The sequence below is a fragment of the Mus caroli genome, unplaced genomic scaffold (genome assembly GCF_978045245.1).
Source record: "Mus caroli unplaced genomic scaffold, Mus_caroli_1 scaffold_11, whole genome shotgun sequence".
Taxonomy (NCBI): Eukaryota; Metazoa; Chordata; class Mammalia; order Rodentia; family Muridae; genus Mus; species Mus caroli.
Window position 1 is genome coordinate 44,785,330 of NW_028227266.1, and position 14,393 is coordinate 44,799,722.

Genomic DNA, 14,393 nt, shown 5'->3' on the forward strand with positions numbered 1-14,393 from the left:
CCAAAATGGTGCTTTCTAGAAAGTTCTTCCTGTGGTCAGACCTCCTCTTTCCTTCCTCTTGTCTGAGTGGAAAAACATGCACAACCAGATTCTTTCTGGGCCCACATGTATGTCACTCCAGGGACAAAAAGAGAAAAAGAAAATGTCCTTGTCTCCTCTACTTCCCAAAGAAGGTCAGCAACACCGAGCAGCTGTCTGCACATCACAGTCACATGCAGCCTCTGCCAGGACAGTTATTTTCCCCAGAGGAGTCCTGGCTATGTGCAATATGCACAGTATACTGTACACGGTGACAGGGACAATTCTGCATTCCTGCTCAGAACAGAGGCTCCAGATAACTGCTTGGGTCTAGGTCTCATGCCAGGGCCAGTGTGTGTGTGTGTGTGTGTGTGTGTGTGTATAGATCTGCTTTTGACTTTCTGTTGGAAGAGATTGGACAGTAACAAAAATGTCTGTCTGTCTGAGGGTGCCAGAGAATCAGGTGTGTCTCTGTGCTAGAATTAATCAGAGTAACACGACTAAGACAGACATTAAACTTCTTAATAACTTGAAACCCCTCCCCCTTACAAGTATGATGGAAAGTCCACTGAAGGAGAGTGGGGGTGACCGTGTGAGGGGCTTCCTAGAAGTAGGGGCTTCTGGGCCTAGGAAAGATGTCTCGGTAGGGTAGTAGCCTCTTCTGTGGGGCCCACGGTTTCCTTGGTGATGCCTCTTCTTACTTCTCATGAAGGTCTAGGATCCTAAACTATAGCAGTATCTACACTGTATGGTGCTGAAGGGTGGGTTCCAGAGACTGAAGGAGGAGGTGCTTGTGCCAGGGATGTAAGACAAGGCACTCGGGGCCTCTACTCATGAGTGTGGGAAAGTGAGGCTTGGGCGAAGCCGGAAGGCTATGAGCTTCAGATGGTCCTGAGTCACCTAGGACATGTGCAAACTTGGGGCCCTGTCCCTTTAAAGCCATTCCCACCTGGTGCCACAGCCTACAGGGAATGGACAGCTACAGCTCTCTGAGTAACCAGAGCCATAAATGACGAGCGGGCCTCTCTCCTGAATTCATCTCCCTGTGCCTGGTGCTTAAAGTGAATTGAGACGAAGATCTGATAAATGAATAAACCTGTAAATGGAATAAAAAACCTTATGAACCTGAAGGAGAAATAGGAGTCCCAAGTCTGTTAAGTCTAAATTGAATAAATCTGATCAACTCCCTGACAATTTCTGCCAACGTTCTTGAATAAGGAGGAGAGGGGTAAGCGGGGAGGGGCTGAGAAGGGAGCACGCACAGTGGAGAAGAAGGCAGAAGCTGGCTCCCTAATTAAGCTGTTGTTGGAGCCAACAGAGGGAAAGGCCTGGGAACCTCCAGTTTCACTGTTGGACTAATGAGGAGATGGCCAAAGAAAACCCTCTAGAGTCCAGGTGTGCCCGAGGACACCTCAGGAGAGCAATCAGAGATCTGCATAAAGTAGAGGAGACCAAAATCTCTCTCTGGAGCCCTCTGTGGTCTCTGCACTGCATGGCAGGTTTGCAGGGAGGGAAGTCATATGGGGGAGTAAGCTTGGACAGTATGGGACTCTTGCCTCGCCTTTGACCTCCTACGGTTTCTCCCATAGTAGGGCTAGGCAAATTACTTCCTGTGATGGTAAAACTCAGCCACCGAGTTTTCATTTTTGTAGCACTCATCCCAGTGTGCATTGGTGATACTGAGCTCAAAAATCCCTCTTCCTGAATCTAGGACAGGGTGGGGTGGGGCTTCCGACCGCCCCCACCACCACAGAGCAGAACCGTGGCACCCTGGCTGCATGGCTTTCAAAGCTGGGCCAGAAGAGTATCAGCTTCTCTTTGATGTTCTCAGACATTGTCTCTAGGGAAGCAGCCACCGTGAAGGACACAGAATCCTCCCTGGGAGATGTTCCAGTGCAGATGAACTCTCAGCTGCTAGGCAGCCTCAGCAGCTAGCTGTAGGAGTATACCCCCAACCTAGGTGAACCTCCGGGTGACTGTCACCCAACCCGCCTCTGACCTCAACACTCAGTCAGAGCTGCTTTACCTAAATTCCTGACCTGTAACATCTGAGCCTTATGCAGGTGTGGCTTAAAACTATGGAGGTTTGGAGTAATTTGCTGAGCTGAGCCAAAACACATCCACTGTGGGGTTCTTCTAGAGAGTGAATGGGTAGACTAGGCTGGCTTTTTAAAACTATAGTTTGAAAATTGTCTCTGGAGTTGTTGAACTTTTACCCCAACATTTTTATTGTTGTAAACACACATAACGTAACTTTACCAACTTACCCATTTTTGGCTGTATATTTCAGCAGTATTAAATACGTTACTATCAAAATCCACCTTTGTTATTCTTTTCCTTTTGTACAATTGAACCTATACGTATCAAAGAACAATTCCTCATTTCCCTAACTCCCCTGCTCACTGTAACCTCCATTTTACCCCAGGGTCTATTTGTCAAATGATCTTCCTTTTGAAGGCTGAGTGACATTTCATTGGATGGAGAGACCACATTCTGCTAATCTATTCATTCATCCAGTGAAGGGGATTTGGGTTGGTTTTATGTTTCACATATTGTGAATAATACTGGGATGAGTTTTCGATCATTAATATCTCTTTAAGACTCTGTCTATAATTTTTGCTGACATATAGCCCAAAGTGTAATGGATGGATTGTATAGCAACATTGCTTTAACATTTTTTGAGGCAGCCCCATGGTTGCCGCTTGTGCCGTTTTGTCCTTCAACAGAGCACAAGACTTTGAATCTCTTCACACCTTCACCAACGCTTATTTTCTGACGGTTCTTTTCTTATGGGTATAAAGTGACATCTATTTTAGACTTGATTTGCATTTTCTTAATGACTGGTGATGTTGAACAATTTTTTTTCAAAGCTCTTTTCTTTGAAAAGCAGAATTCAAATGGCACAAAATAGTAAAAAACAACAACACAAAAAACAAAGCAGAAATTAAATACTTTCCTTTTCTGCTCTTGAATTCTTCCCAACAGTGAAAGATAATTACTGCCAACAAATGATTGAATCTTCCTCAAAGGTTTCATCGTGATTAGAACATATGCAAACAGACATCCTTATAAAAGTACACATAGGATTAGATCATGCTTAATTATTTTATAATTTGCTGTTTTTACTAACTTGTGCAGATTGGAGTAATTTACACTCAATAGACCCATGTGCACCCATCCTTTTTCATGGCTATATAGTATAGGAGGGTGTGACTGTGGGAGTATTTCCATCCCCGGTCACTCTCCATGAGTATTTAAGCCAGTTCTGGGATGATTGGTTGGCTAGAGTTTGTTCTTTTGGTATAAATTGGTCATTTGTGTATATTTATTCATATTATCTTTCATTTAAGAGTATTTGCTAGTCAAGCTGGCAGTGCTGTTTGGGGTCAAAGGATACATGTGTTTAAGACGATGGTAATTCCTGTTGACACTGCCTTTTAAAGGCGCACATTTAAAGCAGGCGACGCGAAGGAGCCAGCTTTCTGACAGCCTTCTGATCTTTCGAGTTTCATCAATCTGCTAGGAGAAACACGGGTCCTACTTTACATTTTTATCCCTTTCCTTACGAAGTTGGACATTTTTATCTGTGTTGTGATGATTTTTGATTCACTGTTCTTTGAATAGCTAATTCACATCCTCTGCCGACCGTACCCAGTCATTCATCCTTTAAAATCCCGTTTGTAAAATCTTATTTTAAGAAATTTACTATTTTTATCTTACAAACATTTCCGTATCAAACATGTCTTTTGACACTTCACTTTGTGTGTGTGTCTCTGTATGTGTGTCTTGTGAATGTGTGTGTGAGAGTATGTCTGTGTGTCTGTGTGCTTGCCTTTGTGAGTGTGTGTCTCTGTGTTTCTATGTGGATGTGTGTGTGTGAGTGTGTCTGTGTGTATCTTTGTGTGTGTGTCTTGTGAATCTCTGTGTGTGAGTGTCTATGTGTGTGTATGTGTGCCTTTGTGTGTGTCTGTGTGTTTCTGTTTGAATGTGTGTGTGAGTGTGTCTGTGTGTGTCTTTGTGTGTGTGTGTATTCTTCTATAATGTCATCTTTATTAGTTTTTTTTTTTTAAAATAAAATGGCTTTTGAGGTCTTCCTTGCTTCAGATGTCTTCTCTTCTCCAGGATTATAAAACAAAATAAATTTGTATGTGTTTCCTTCCAGGGCATATTATTTGACAGTTGAAATCTGTGATGTGTTGGGGTTTTACTTTTTGGTATGAGGAGTGAGATAAGGACTCAGGTTTACTTTCTCTCAAACAGTTAGCCCAACGCTCCCCACAACGCTCTCCACAAACTGAGCCACATAGGTAATTGAAAATATTCTATTAACCACATTTTAAAAAGTAAAAAGAAACAGGTGGAAGTAATTATAACAACATATATTATTTAACTCACTCTATCTAAAATATCATTTCATCATGTAATTGATATAAAAATTATTAATGAGTTAGTTTACTTTTTTTCACTCGGAGTCTTTAAAATCTTGTGTGTACTTGGGACATTCTGTACTTTGTGTACCCAGTGGTGCGTGGAGTCCAGAGCCACCATTCTGGAGAGCTCAGAGTTGCAATGGTCACCCCAGCAATACGTCAACTGTCTTCATTTACCAAATGCCGGCTGTGTCCTTGGCTAAATTACATTTTGTATAGGGATGTTTCCAGCCCATACAGTACTTTACCACTGAACCATCTGTCTCTTCCTTCCCATGCTGATCATAGGCTGTTTGAATTAGGTCACCCTGATGTCTTTTACTACCGTGTGTAGCCCCCTCCCCCTCTCTTTGTTTTGTGTGTCTGTGGCTCTTACCATCTAGCTCTGGCTTTAGATAGACATTACTATCTGTTCTCGGTGTCCCCAGGTAGGCCCCATTGTGTAAGCCCTTGGTCCCTTCCTGATGGTCATGGGGCCTGTGAGGTGTGTAGTTTAGCTAGCAGAATTAGGTGGTGAGAGTATGGAGCACTGTGATGTGAACCAGCCCCATGTTCACGTGGCCACAGTCTATGCCTTTCCATCCACGGTGCACCGTGTCCCCGGAAACTGGAAGCCCGAACCCATCCTTCTCTCTTAATCGGCTTCTGCCACATAAGCTAAAGTAACTAATGCAACATCTAGTATTAGATACAGTGAACTTTGCCACTGCATCATGTAGATCACACACAGGCTGTGCTATAATATGGTGTAGGGCTGTATCATAGGATATTGAACTTAGCATGGGCTCATCACTAACATTTGGTAGCATATTCGATGAAATAGTGAAGCAGCTGTGTTATAGCATTGGTGTGGGTCACAATGCATCTGGGTCCAGATGACCCTTAATAGCTTCTAATGCCTCTCAATTTCAACAGCTCCATTTGCTGTCCAGAGAAGGGAAGGGCAGTTTTGTTCTGTGGCCGGGGAGGTGACTCCTCTGAGCTGTGTGTGGAATGAAAGTCACCAACTATGGATTTGCAGGAGTGGGATTTGTGAGCCTGGTGTGAGGGTTGTGTTTGAAGAATATCCAGAGGTGTAACATGTCTATGTAACATGCCAGAATAGCTGAGGCCTCTGACTGGGAGTAGGAATCCCAGTGGCTCCTGAGGATATCATGTCTGTCTTAGAAGATGGAGAGGAAGAAGTTCGAGGAAGAAAAGGAGAGTCTAGGACTGAATGGGGAGAAGTAGGAGGAACAGATAAGCAGGGAAGAGAGAGCAAAGGAAGGGCCACAGAGGAGGGAAAGAACAAAGGTGAGAAGACAGGGAGAGGATGCAGGGCTAGGCAGACAGGAAAGATGGGGAGTCCCCCCCCCCAGGGAGATCTGGGAAGGTTGAGAGAGGTCAGAGTATGCCGGGAGGAGCAGGCTGAGGAGCCTAGAGCTTTCTGAAATTTTCTGAGCTGGAACATCTTGCCACCAGAGATCACAGTGGAATGTGGATTGGCTGTTGGGCTGTCCTTGGGGACAGGATGAATGCATTGGGGGGCAGTTCCTCCAAAGAAGCCTGGGGAGTTGGCATAGAGCCCAGAACACAGGCTGGCACTTCCCAACGTTCCAGGGTGCTGTGATGGGGTGCAAAGAGTTTTTCTTTACCCTTGGGACCAGCTTGTGCCTGATAGGAGGGAGACAAGGGGTAGGTGGTACCACCTACTTCCTCCAGGAAGTAGAGCCAGGGCCTAGAGTGGCCCTGAGTCCCACCCTGCCATCCAGGGGCACTGAACTGCTGGTCTTTGGGCAGAGGGAAATTAACTGTCTTGGGGTAACCCTCTTAACTTTCAGGGTCACCTCTTGTACTGTAATCCTTCCACTGAGTTAAAGACAAATGGACACTCATGCTCAGTGCTTATTGCACAGAGACATCTTTCCATTTGTCCCAGGCAGCTCAGCAGGCCAGTGGCAGGCAGGGGGTCTGGTTCAAATACCTGTTTCTCACTCCCTGACTGGAAGTCCCAGTCAGGATATTTTTTTTGTTCTTGTTGTTGTTTACTCTGTCTGGAGAAGTGAGAAAGGAATGTCAGGTGTTGACTGGAAGCCACTAGATCTTCAAGGAGTCACAGGGTCACAGAGAACTAGAAACAAAGGGGGAAAAAAACAACCCTAACCACCTTCACAGCTTCCTGGAGATGTGCAGTCTGTCTCTCCAGACCACTTGTTCCTCATCACAGCTGTGACAAAATGCTATTTTCCTTTCTGCGGTGTGCACAGGTGCCAATCCAAATGAATATTACTCACACACCTCTGTCCAAACACTGTGCGGTCTTCAAAGGTTGATTAAACCTCACAGAGCTGCTTATTCTTCCTGCACTTGATGCTAGGAAAAGCCCTAGCTGCTAAGACCTCAACCCCCATGCCCCTGCCCTTCTATGCATCCCTTCTTTCCCACCCGAGGACCCAGGGTTTGAAGGAGACAGGGGTGTGGTGGTTCCCGAGGAGGGAAGAGAGTGGCAGAGAGCCAAGATTAAACTTAGCTTTGCTCAGAATCCCAAAAGCAGAGTGCAGAGGGCACCTTGTGTGCAATAGGGGCTGGCAAATGGGGCACTGAAGGGTGTGGAGAGCAAGGGATTTGACTTTGATTACCCAGCAAAAGTCCGTTTCCCACACATTATGACTGGCTGGTGTATATTAGAAGTCACAGTCTCCCTGTCCCTCCTCCCCTGTCATTAGTTTCTACTGGAGCAGCGTCTCACTGGAAATCACGCCCCCTGAATTGAGGCATGGTGTGCAACTCCAGGGACCCAGGTCCCGTGTATCCAGCCAGTGGTGGCTCATGTACCATCACTGGTCTGGGATCTCTAAAAAGCTCAAGAGATATTCCTAGTGCCACAGAATGTTCAATAGTCATGCTGATGCTGAATGCCTGCAGGGCCCGCAGCCATCCCCTTTTCTTTTGGTAACAGTACCTTAACTTCTCTGGAAAGTCACACCTTCCTTATTTCACCTGGGGGCTTCTGGGTTCTTCATTTCCTCACCCCAGATACTTCCCTCTGGGATGAGGATGTGACAAATCCTTAGCCAATCAAAGGGCACCACAGGGGAAAGACAGTTGCAATTCTTCTATCAGAAAAAGATTGATAGTATTCAGAGAGCCAGAGAGAGGGCTAGGCGGTTAGGAGTGCTTGCTGCTCTAGCAGGGGACCAGAGTTCAGTTTCTAGCATCCACAACAGGGAGCACATAACTGCCTGCAAATATAGCGCCAGGGAGTCCAGTGCCTTCCTGTGGAGTCCACTGGTACTGCACTCACTTGTATACACACACACACACACACACACACAGAGAGAAACAGAATATTTTTTAAACTATAATTGTCAGACTAATATAAATATTAGTAAGAAATACCCTGAGATAAGTACTTTTAAAAAATTCCTTTTGAGAAATATTATTTATTATTTTATTTTATTCATGTAACTCTTTTGCCTGCGTATATGTCTCAGCACCTCAGGATTTAAGTGCCCACAGTAGGAAGAAGAGGGTGTCAGATCCCTCTGGAACTAGAGCTACTGACAGTTGTGAGCCATCATATGAGTGCTAGGAGCTGATCCTGGGTCCTTCCTAAGAGCAGCTAGTGCTCTCAACCATGCACATTCCGGCCCTAAGAATCTCTTTCCAGCTACACTGATACTAAGCATACACAAACTACATTTTCCAATATCTCAAGTCTGGGCTATACATGCTCACTTAATGATGATTTAAGACCACTTTGTTCATAGTGGCCAACACTGGGCATGGTCTATGTGTTCGTCAGCATGGACCTGAGCTACATTCCTGTAATAATAGAACACTAGACAGCAGCATAAGGACAAGATCCTGTTATACACAGGGAGTGTAGACTCCACAGTTACGGTCTTGACTGTTGAGTTGGCTATGTGAGAACATATTCCACTGAGGGGAAGTCAGGATGGGGAAGGCTGACCTCTGGTGACAGAGGTCAGCACAGTGGCTTATTATCTACAGGGGAGTTGGAGGATCTTTGCTTGCAGTGGTGCTCTTTTGTTTGTTTTGATTTTTTTCTTTTTTTGAGACGAGGTTTCTCTGTATAACCCCTGAGTGTCCTGAAACTAGACCAGGCTGATTTCCAACAAAGAGATCCACCTGCCTCAGACTGCTGGGATTAAAGGTGTGTGCCACCTTGCTCAGCTCCAGCGGATGTCTTAAGGGCTGTAGACTGTACATCTGGTGGTGATAGCTTCATGTGGAGTTCATTACACTGCATACTGAAGAGCTTTACATTTCACTGATTACATTATACCACAGTTTATAAAAGGAGTGACGAAGGAGGAGGGGCTTTCTTGAGAATTCCCTCTGAACTCCTGGCTTGAGCTGTACCTAAAGGTGAGACATCTGCACAGACAGCTTGAGTTACTCAGACACAGTGTGGGAAGCACCATCCTGCTCTCCAAACCCCACTCCTAGAAGAGATCACACAGGTGTGCTTTATTGAAGTTTCTGGCCTAGCCTTGTATAACTGTGTATATGTGGAGGGAGGGGGAAGGGGTGAAGAGGGAGGGGGAGGGGAAGGAAAAGAGGGGGAAGTGAAAGGAGAGAGAGAAGGATAAGGGGAGGGAGATAAGGGTGGGGGGGGAGAGAGAGAGAGAGAGAGAGAGAGAGAGAGAGAGAGAGAGAGAGAGAGAGAGAGAGAGAGAGAAAGGTGAGAAATAGGGGTGAGGTTCTTGTGAGGCTCAGGGATCCCAACTTGGCCAACATGGCCAACTGGATCAGGTTAGAGGCACCAGAATGGAAGGAGTTTGAACATTTCCCAAGAGGGTGCTCCAGAGCCTGGGATACTGGTCTCTTGAGACCTTAAGGTGGGGGTGAGGGGTGTTAAGATCAAAAATGCCTGTGCCTTGCAGCGTGGGACACACCTGAATTTTTCAGCCAAATTTGTTAAAATAAAGGTCCAAATGAAAGTTTTCCTGGGGATTACATAACAGGTGGTACACAGCCAGCAGCATGGGGGGGGGGGGTTGTCAGTGCCCTTGAGATGCAGGAATCCCTTTGGCTCCCAGGGCCCCTGATGCAGAGGAATTGGGATCTTGTGACTGGGGCTTACGTAGGTCATTTTCTCACAGGGTCAGGCTTGGGAACACTCTGCATTGTGGCCTTGTCACAGAGGACAGATTCTCAAGGAGGAACAAAGGGGCCTGGGAACCAGGCCAGGGTGGAAAGCACCCTTTGGGGGGTTCTTTAGCACTTGTTAATTGGTCACCTCGTTAGCAGCCCATCTGCAGCAAGTGAGTGGTGCTGGGGTGGTGGGGAGGACCGTCCTGGCCAGCAGGGGCCTCACAGTCTAGTAATAAGGACACAGCAATTACAGGAACTTCTAGAGCCAGTTCTCTTCAGGAGCATGCCAGGCTGAAGCTTTGTCCTATGGAGAAGCAGAAAAGGTCAGAGGAGGAGAAAGAAAGAGCCCTTCCCGGTCAAGGAGCCAGCCAGGGAGGGAGACAAAAGGAAGGAGGCTCCATGGAGGTGAGGAGCTAAAGAAGAGGTGACATTTGGATGCCTCTCAGATGAGAGGCAAGAGATAGTGACAATGAGGTCACTAGGCGGAAAGAAACTGCTGAGGGAAGAGGGTCTGAGGCTTGGTACTGTGCTCCACAAGAGCTTGGGCATGGGGGAGGGGAGGGGTGGGGTGGATGGGGGAGGGATTGTCTCCTGCAACCAGGCTGAGAACAAACCTTCTGCTGGTCTTAGTTTCTCCACACTGTCTGGATCTGATGCCCTTTGGGTCCCTCCATGCTGTGCAGGCACGTGAAAGGGAGGGAGCTAAGGTTCACACTGGCCCCTTACTCTAGGGTGAAGTCCCACAACCAGGTCGGAGCAGTGAGCTGTGATCACTTATAGCGTCATTTCCAGGCCCAAGCATACAACAGTTCCAACCGTTGCTTCTCCCTTGGGATGAATTGTGAAGCCTGGGTCCTTGAAAGGCTTAGGGGTAAAAAAAAAATGCTTCCACTGAGCTTATGAGATGCTTGTAGGCACAGAAATTCCCCTTGGCCTATTTGTTTTGGGCTTAAGTATAGCCTGGCCTGACCTGATAGGTGGATCCTTGAGCTCCCAGTTTGTGGAGGAGAGCTTTGATGAGTAGCAGTCCCAGCCTGTGCCCTATGTCTGAAGCAAGTGTGGTCTGCACAGGCTCCTAGGCTGTGTAGGTACTGGGAAGTCCCCTGCTTCTGTCATATCTATGTAGGCCTGCTCACAGAGCCTGTGCATGGAGATTAAAGGGGCACCTGTCTACTTGATCAGATGAATCCGGGGAACTGGGAGAAATGGCAGTCTGTGAGATCTGAGCCCCAAGGATAGGGTAGAGAGACTGGCTAATCCACATGTGGGCCTGGCCTGCCCTCCCTGGTTGATTCCTGCAAGGAATGGGTGGGACTACAAGCAATCCTTGTCCTACCTTAATGCCTCAGAGCCTGCCTGGGCTTGAACTCCAGGGCTGGATGGAAGATTTCTTCCTCACTTCTTGACCATCCCTGGAAGTCAAGGTATGAGGTCAGTCCCCCATGGAGTCACTTCTCTCCCAGAGAAGAAATAAGAACAGCACAATAAACTCAAGCTCTGTCCAGACAGCTTTAGAAGCCACTATGTGAATGTATGTATGCATGCCTCTGTGTGTGTGTGTGTGTGTGTGTGTGTGTGTGTGTGTGAGAGAGAGAGAGAGAGAGAGAGAGAGAGAGAGAGAGAGAGAGAGAGATTTTCTTCTGTTATTTCTTTCCTTGAATTGCATTTCGGAAAGCATGTCACTGCTTCCCAGGGGACTGCAGCTGGGAGAGAGAGGAGGAAAGGGGGTGGGGGTGCAGGTGCGGGTGTTTCTTCAGAGAGCCATGGATGAGACGTGGCACCAGCCTACTTTCTCTCTTTGCCCTGAGCCTCCTCCTAATACTCATACCGCCTTCCTCTACTACTCTTCTGACAGCTGAGTCTCTTCTCAAGCACAGAGCACTGTTTCAGGGTCCTTAGCTTCTTGTCTCCCTCACCACCCCTCCACCTTCATCACCTAAAGCAGCAGGTATTCATTATTTAAACAACCTATGCCTCTGAAGTCTTATTTATCTAACATCTTTCCACAGCATATGTCAAAATTTATAGTAAGTGCATTCATCCCATGATAAACATTTGGCTTTGCTGGTCTAGCAGAGGCAGGGCTAATTAGGGAAAGCAATTCCCTTGTTATCTGAAGGGAGGTCAGTACAGCAATTAGCATCCTCACGGAGTTTTCAGAATTGTGACTTGGAGGCTAGGGCCTCTGGTGCCAGGTAGGGAGGAGAGAAATTGGCAGGAAGGAAAGGAGAGCCTTCCCCCAGCAAGGTCTGGAAAATTGGAGCCGAGCTGTGGAGATGGTGTTCTGGATTCCCCTAACTCAGCATGCATCTGAGTTCTCTCTCTGTTGGCCTCTGGTCTCTCCATCACAGACTGGCCCCTAGGATGTTCTGCCACCAATTCTGTCTGCCCAGCCTTCCCTATAAGCATACAGAAGAGCATATCAACGAGAAAAGCCGGCCACTGGCCCAGAGTTAGAGCATACAAGCCAATGGACACATGAAGACATCAACTTTAGGGCTAGAGAGGAACTTAAAAATCATAGGGTTGACTTGTCATCCCCTTTGCTTCATCTGTGTATGGTGGGAGGCATCCCAAAACCTTCCCTTTGCTGGGAGAGAGGAGCAGAGTGTGAAAGTCTAGGCTTCGGGTGGGGAGTCAGGGGTGGGGTGGGGGGGTGGAATCCAGGTTTAGTCATAGGTATGTCTCAAGCAGTGGAGACATGGATCTAAGGTGTTCTATGGAGTGGGTGTGAGGGAACATGTAAAGAGCCAGGCTAAGGCTCAAAACAATCTGATCTGAGGGATCAGGTAGGATCAGTGATGAACAAGATGACTGCTATTCAGAGCTCCGATAGACTCATACTTGATAGTCACTAGAAAGACTCACAGAATCAAGGTCTATGGTTACAGCTTACAGAGGCAAATGCCCCACAACGGCCAGAACTCTCAGCCCTGCCTTGTAACCATCTCCTCCGGACAGAGCAGACAGTGCTGTGCAGATGATGCTCAGCAGCAGTCGTGGCACAGAGCACCATCATGGAAGCTTGTGGAAACCTCGGTTTCTGAGTTGTATTTAGCTGGTGATGTAGAGGTGGGGATTGCCTCTCAAGGGTCAGACAAGAGTGAAAACTTGCCTTCCAAGGTAAGACATTCAAAGTCAGAGCTAAGACATACCAAAGACCTGACGGATGCCTGGGAAGAGGCCATCCTCCTCTATAGGTTTACTCAGGGACAGGTCAGAGAAACACCAACATCAAATGGTGAAAAGACCTCCCAGTAATTTCTCCAACAGTGGGTTGGTCTAAGTCCAGGAAGATGGCTCTCTGAATACAGCCTCACAGGGAGGGCACAGAACGCATCGGATGGCATCCTGTAGGTCTGGGAGTCTGCTGCTTTCGTGGGAAAACAAAGCTTAGTAGGACTTAGAGTCAGGAAGCCTGGTTGCAGCTTAATCTCTACTACTCACAGCTTCCTTGTCAGTAAGTAAATGCTTGTGTCTTGGTTTTCACCTGTAGGCAGTGGTGGTGATTATCCTGTATCATCCTGCTGTAGTGGGAGTTAGATGAGATAAACAGGAGACAATAACTGACTGGGAGGCCCCACCCTTACCTCCTTATGAAGTTGACTTCACCTTCAGATGCTCTTGGCCTCTCTAAAGTTCTTTTTCATATCGATATGCGCGTTAGTTTCTTTTCAGAGTGGAAGAACTTATTTGGGTCATTGTTGGAGAGATTTCGCTCCATAGCTCCTTGGCTTTGTGCGCCTGGACAGAAGGAGCTTGGGGTGGAGGCTGTTCTTCAACTCTTTTCAGGCAGGAAGTAAAAAAACTTGAGATAGGAAATGGGGCAGTTATAAGGCCCACCTTTGGTGACCTACTTCTTCCAACAAGACTCCACCTCCTCAACTTTGCACAGCTTCTCAAATACCAACATGTCTGTGGACATTTCATACTGCAATCTGAACCAGATGAGACCTGCTTCTGTCCTCGAAGCTTCCTTGTGACAGCATCTGCCTCTCCTCGCCAACCTTTCATCCCTGTCAGTCATATTACATTTTTGCTTTTTCTTTTTTGCAAGTTCTCATTCATTCATTCATTCATTCACTTATTCAATATATTGATATCTGTCCACTGACATTGATGTTGTGCAAAGTGTTGAAGGCAGAAGTCAAAATATAGAACATCTAACTCTCAAAGAATTTAGAATTGAATGAGATAGTAAACAACCAGATAAAATATGCAGTTCAACTTTTGGTTGGTAAATGTTCAAAATACTTGGAGAATCAGCGAATCAGTGTGTGTGTGTGTGTGTGTGCGTGTGTGTGTGAAACCTATTTCTTTATCTCCTACAGTACTCTCACACCTGCATTCATCTTCCTTATGATCATTCTGAGTGATCCTTTCCTTTCTGTTCTTGATCTTGTAGAAGGTTGTACAACACAAGATGGCTGCTGGTGATCTTCCAGAGGGCTGTGGTAGGAGGAGTCACGTGCTGTCTGGATCACGAGCACTGCATATGCCCATAGCTAAAGACAGTTGGAGAGCTGTGACAGTTTCCAACATGACAACAAACAGCCTGAGCATGTCCAAAGATCTGACAGGGTAAATACCCTCCCAGGACTGCAAAGTGCCTTTTCTACTCCACACTCACTGTCAGGAACACCCCAGGTCAAGCACAGTTTTCGAGTTACAGTAGCTTCTCTCTTCCTGGAGCAATGCCCATTGTATTCCTCACTGCTTCCTGTTGGCTGGGATTCCTCACCTGCTTAGTGTGGGTCTGAGGTGGGAACCACATTTTCATATGGGTGTGCTTGCTCCCAGCCTCCCCATCCTGGGCAAGTACATGCAGGGGCTCATAATTGGCAC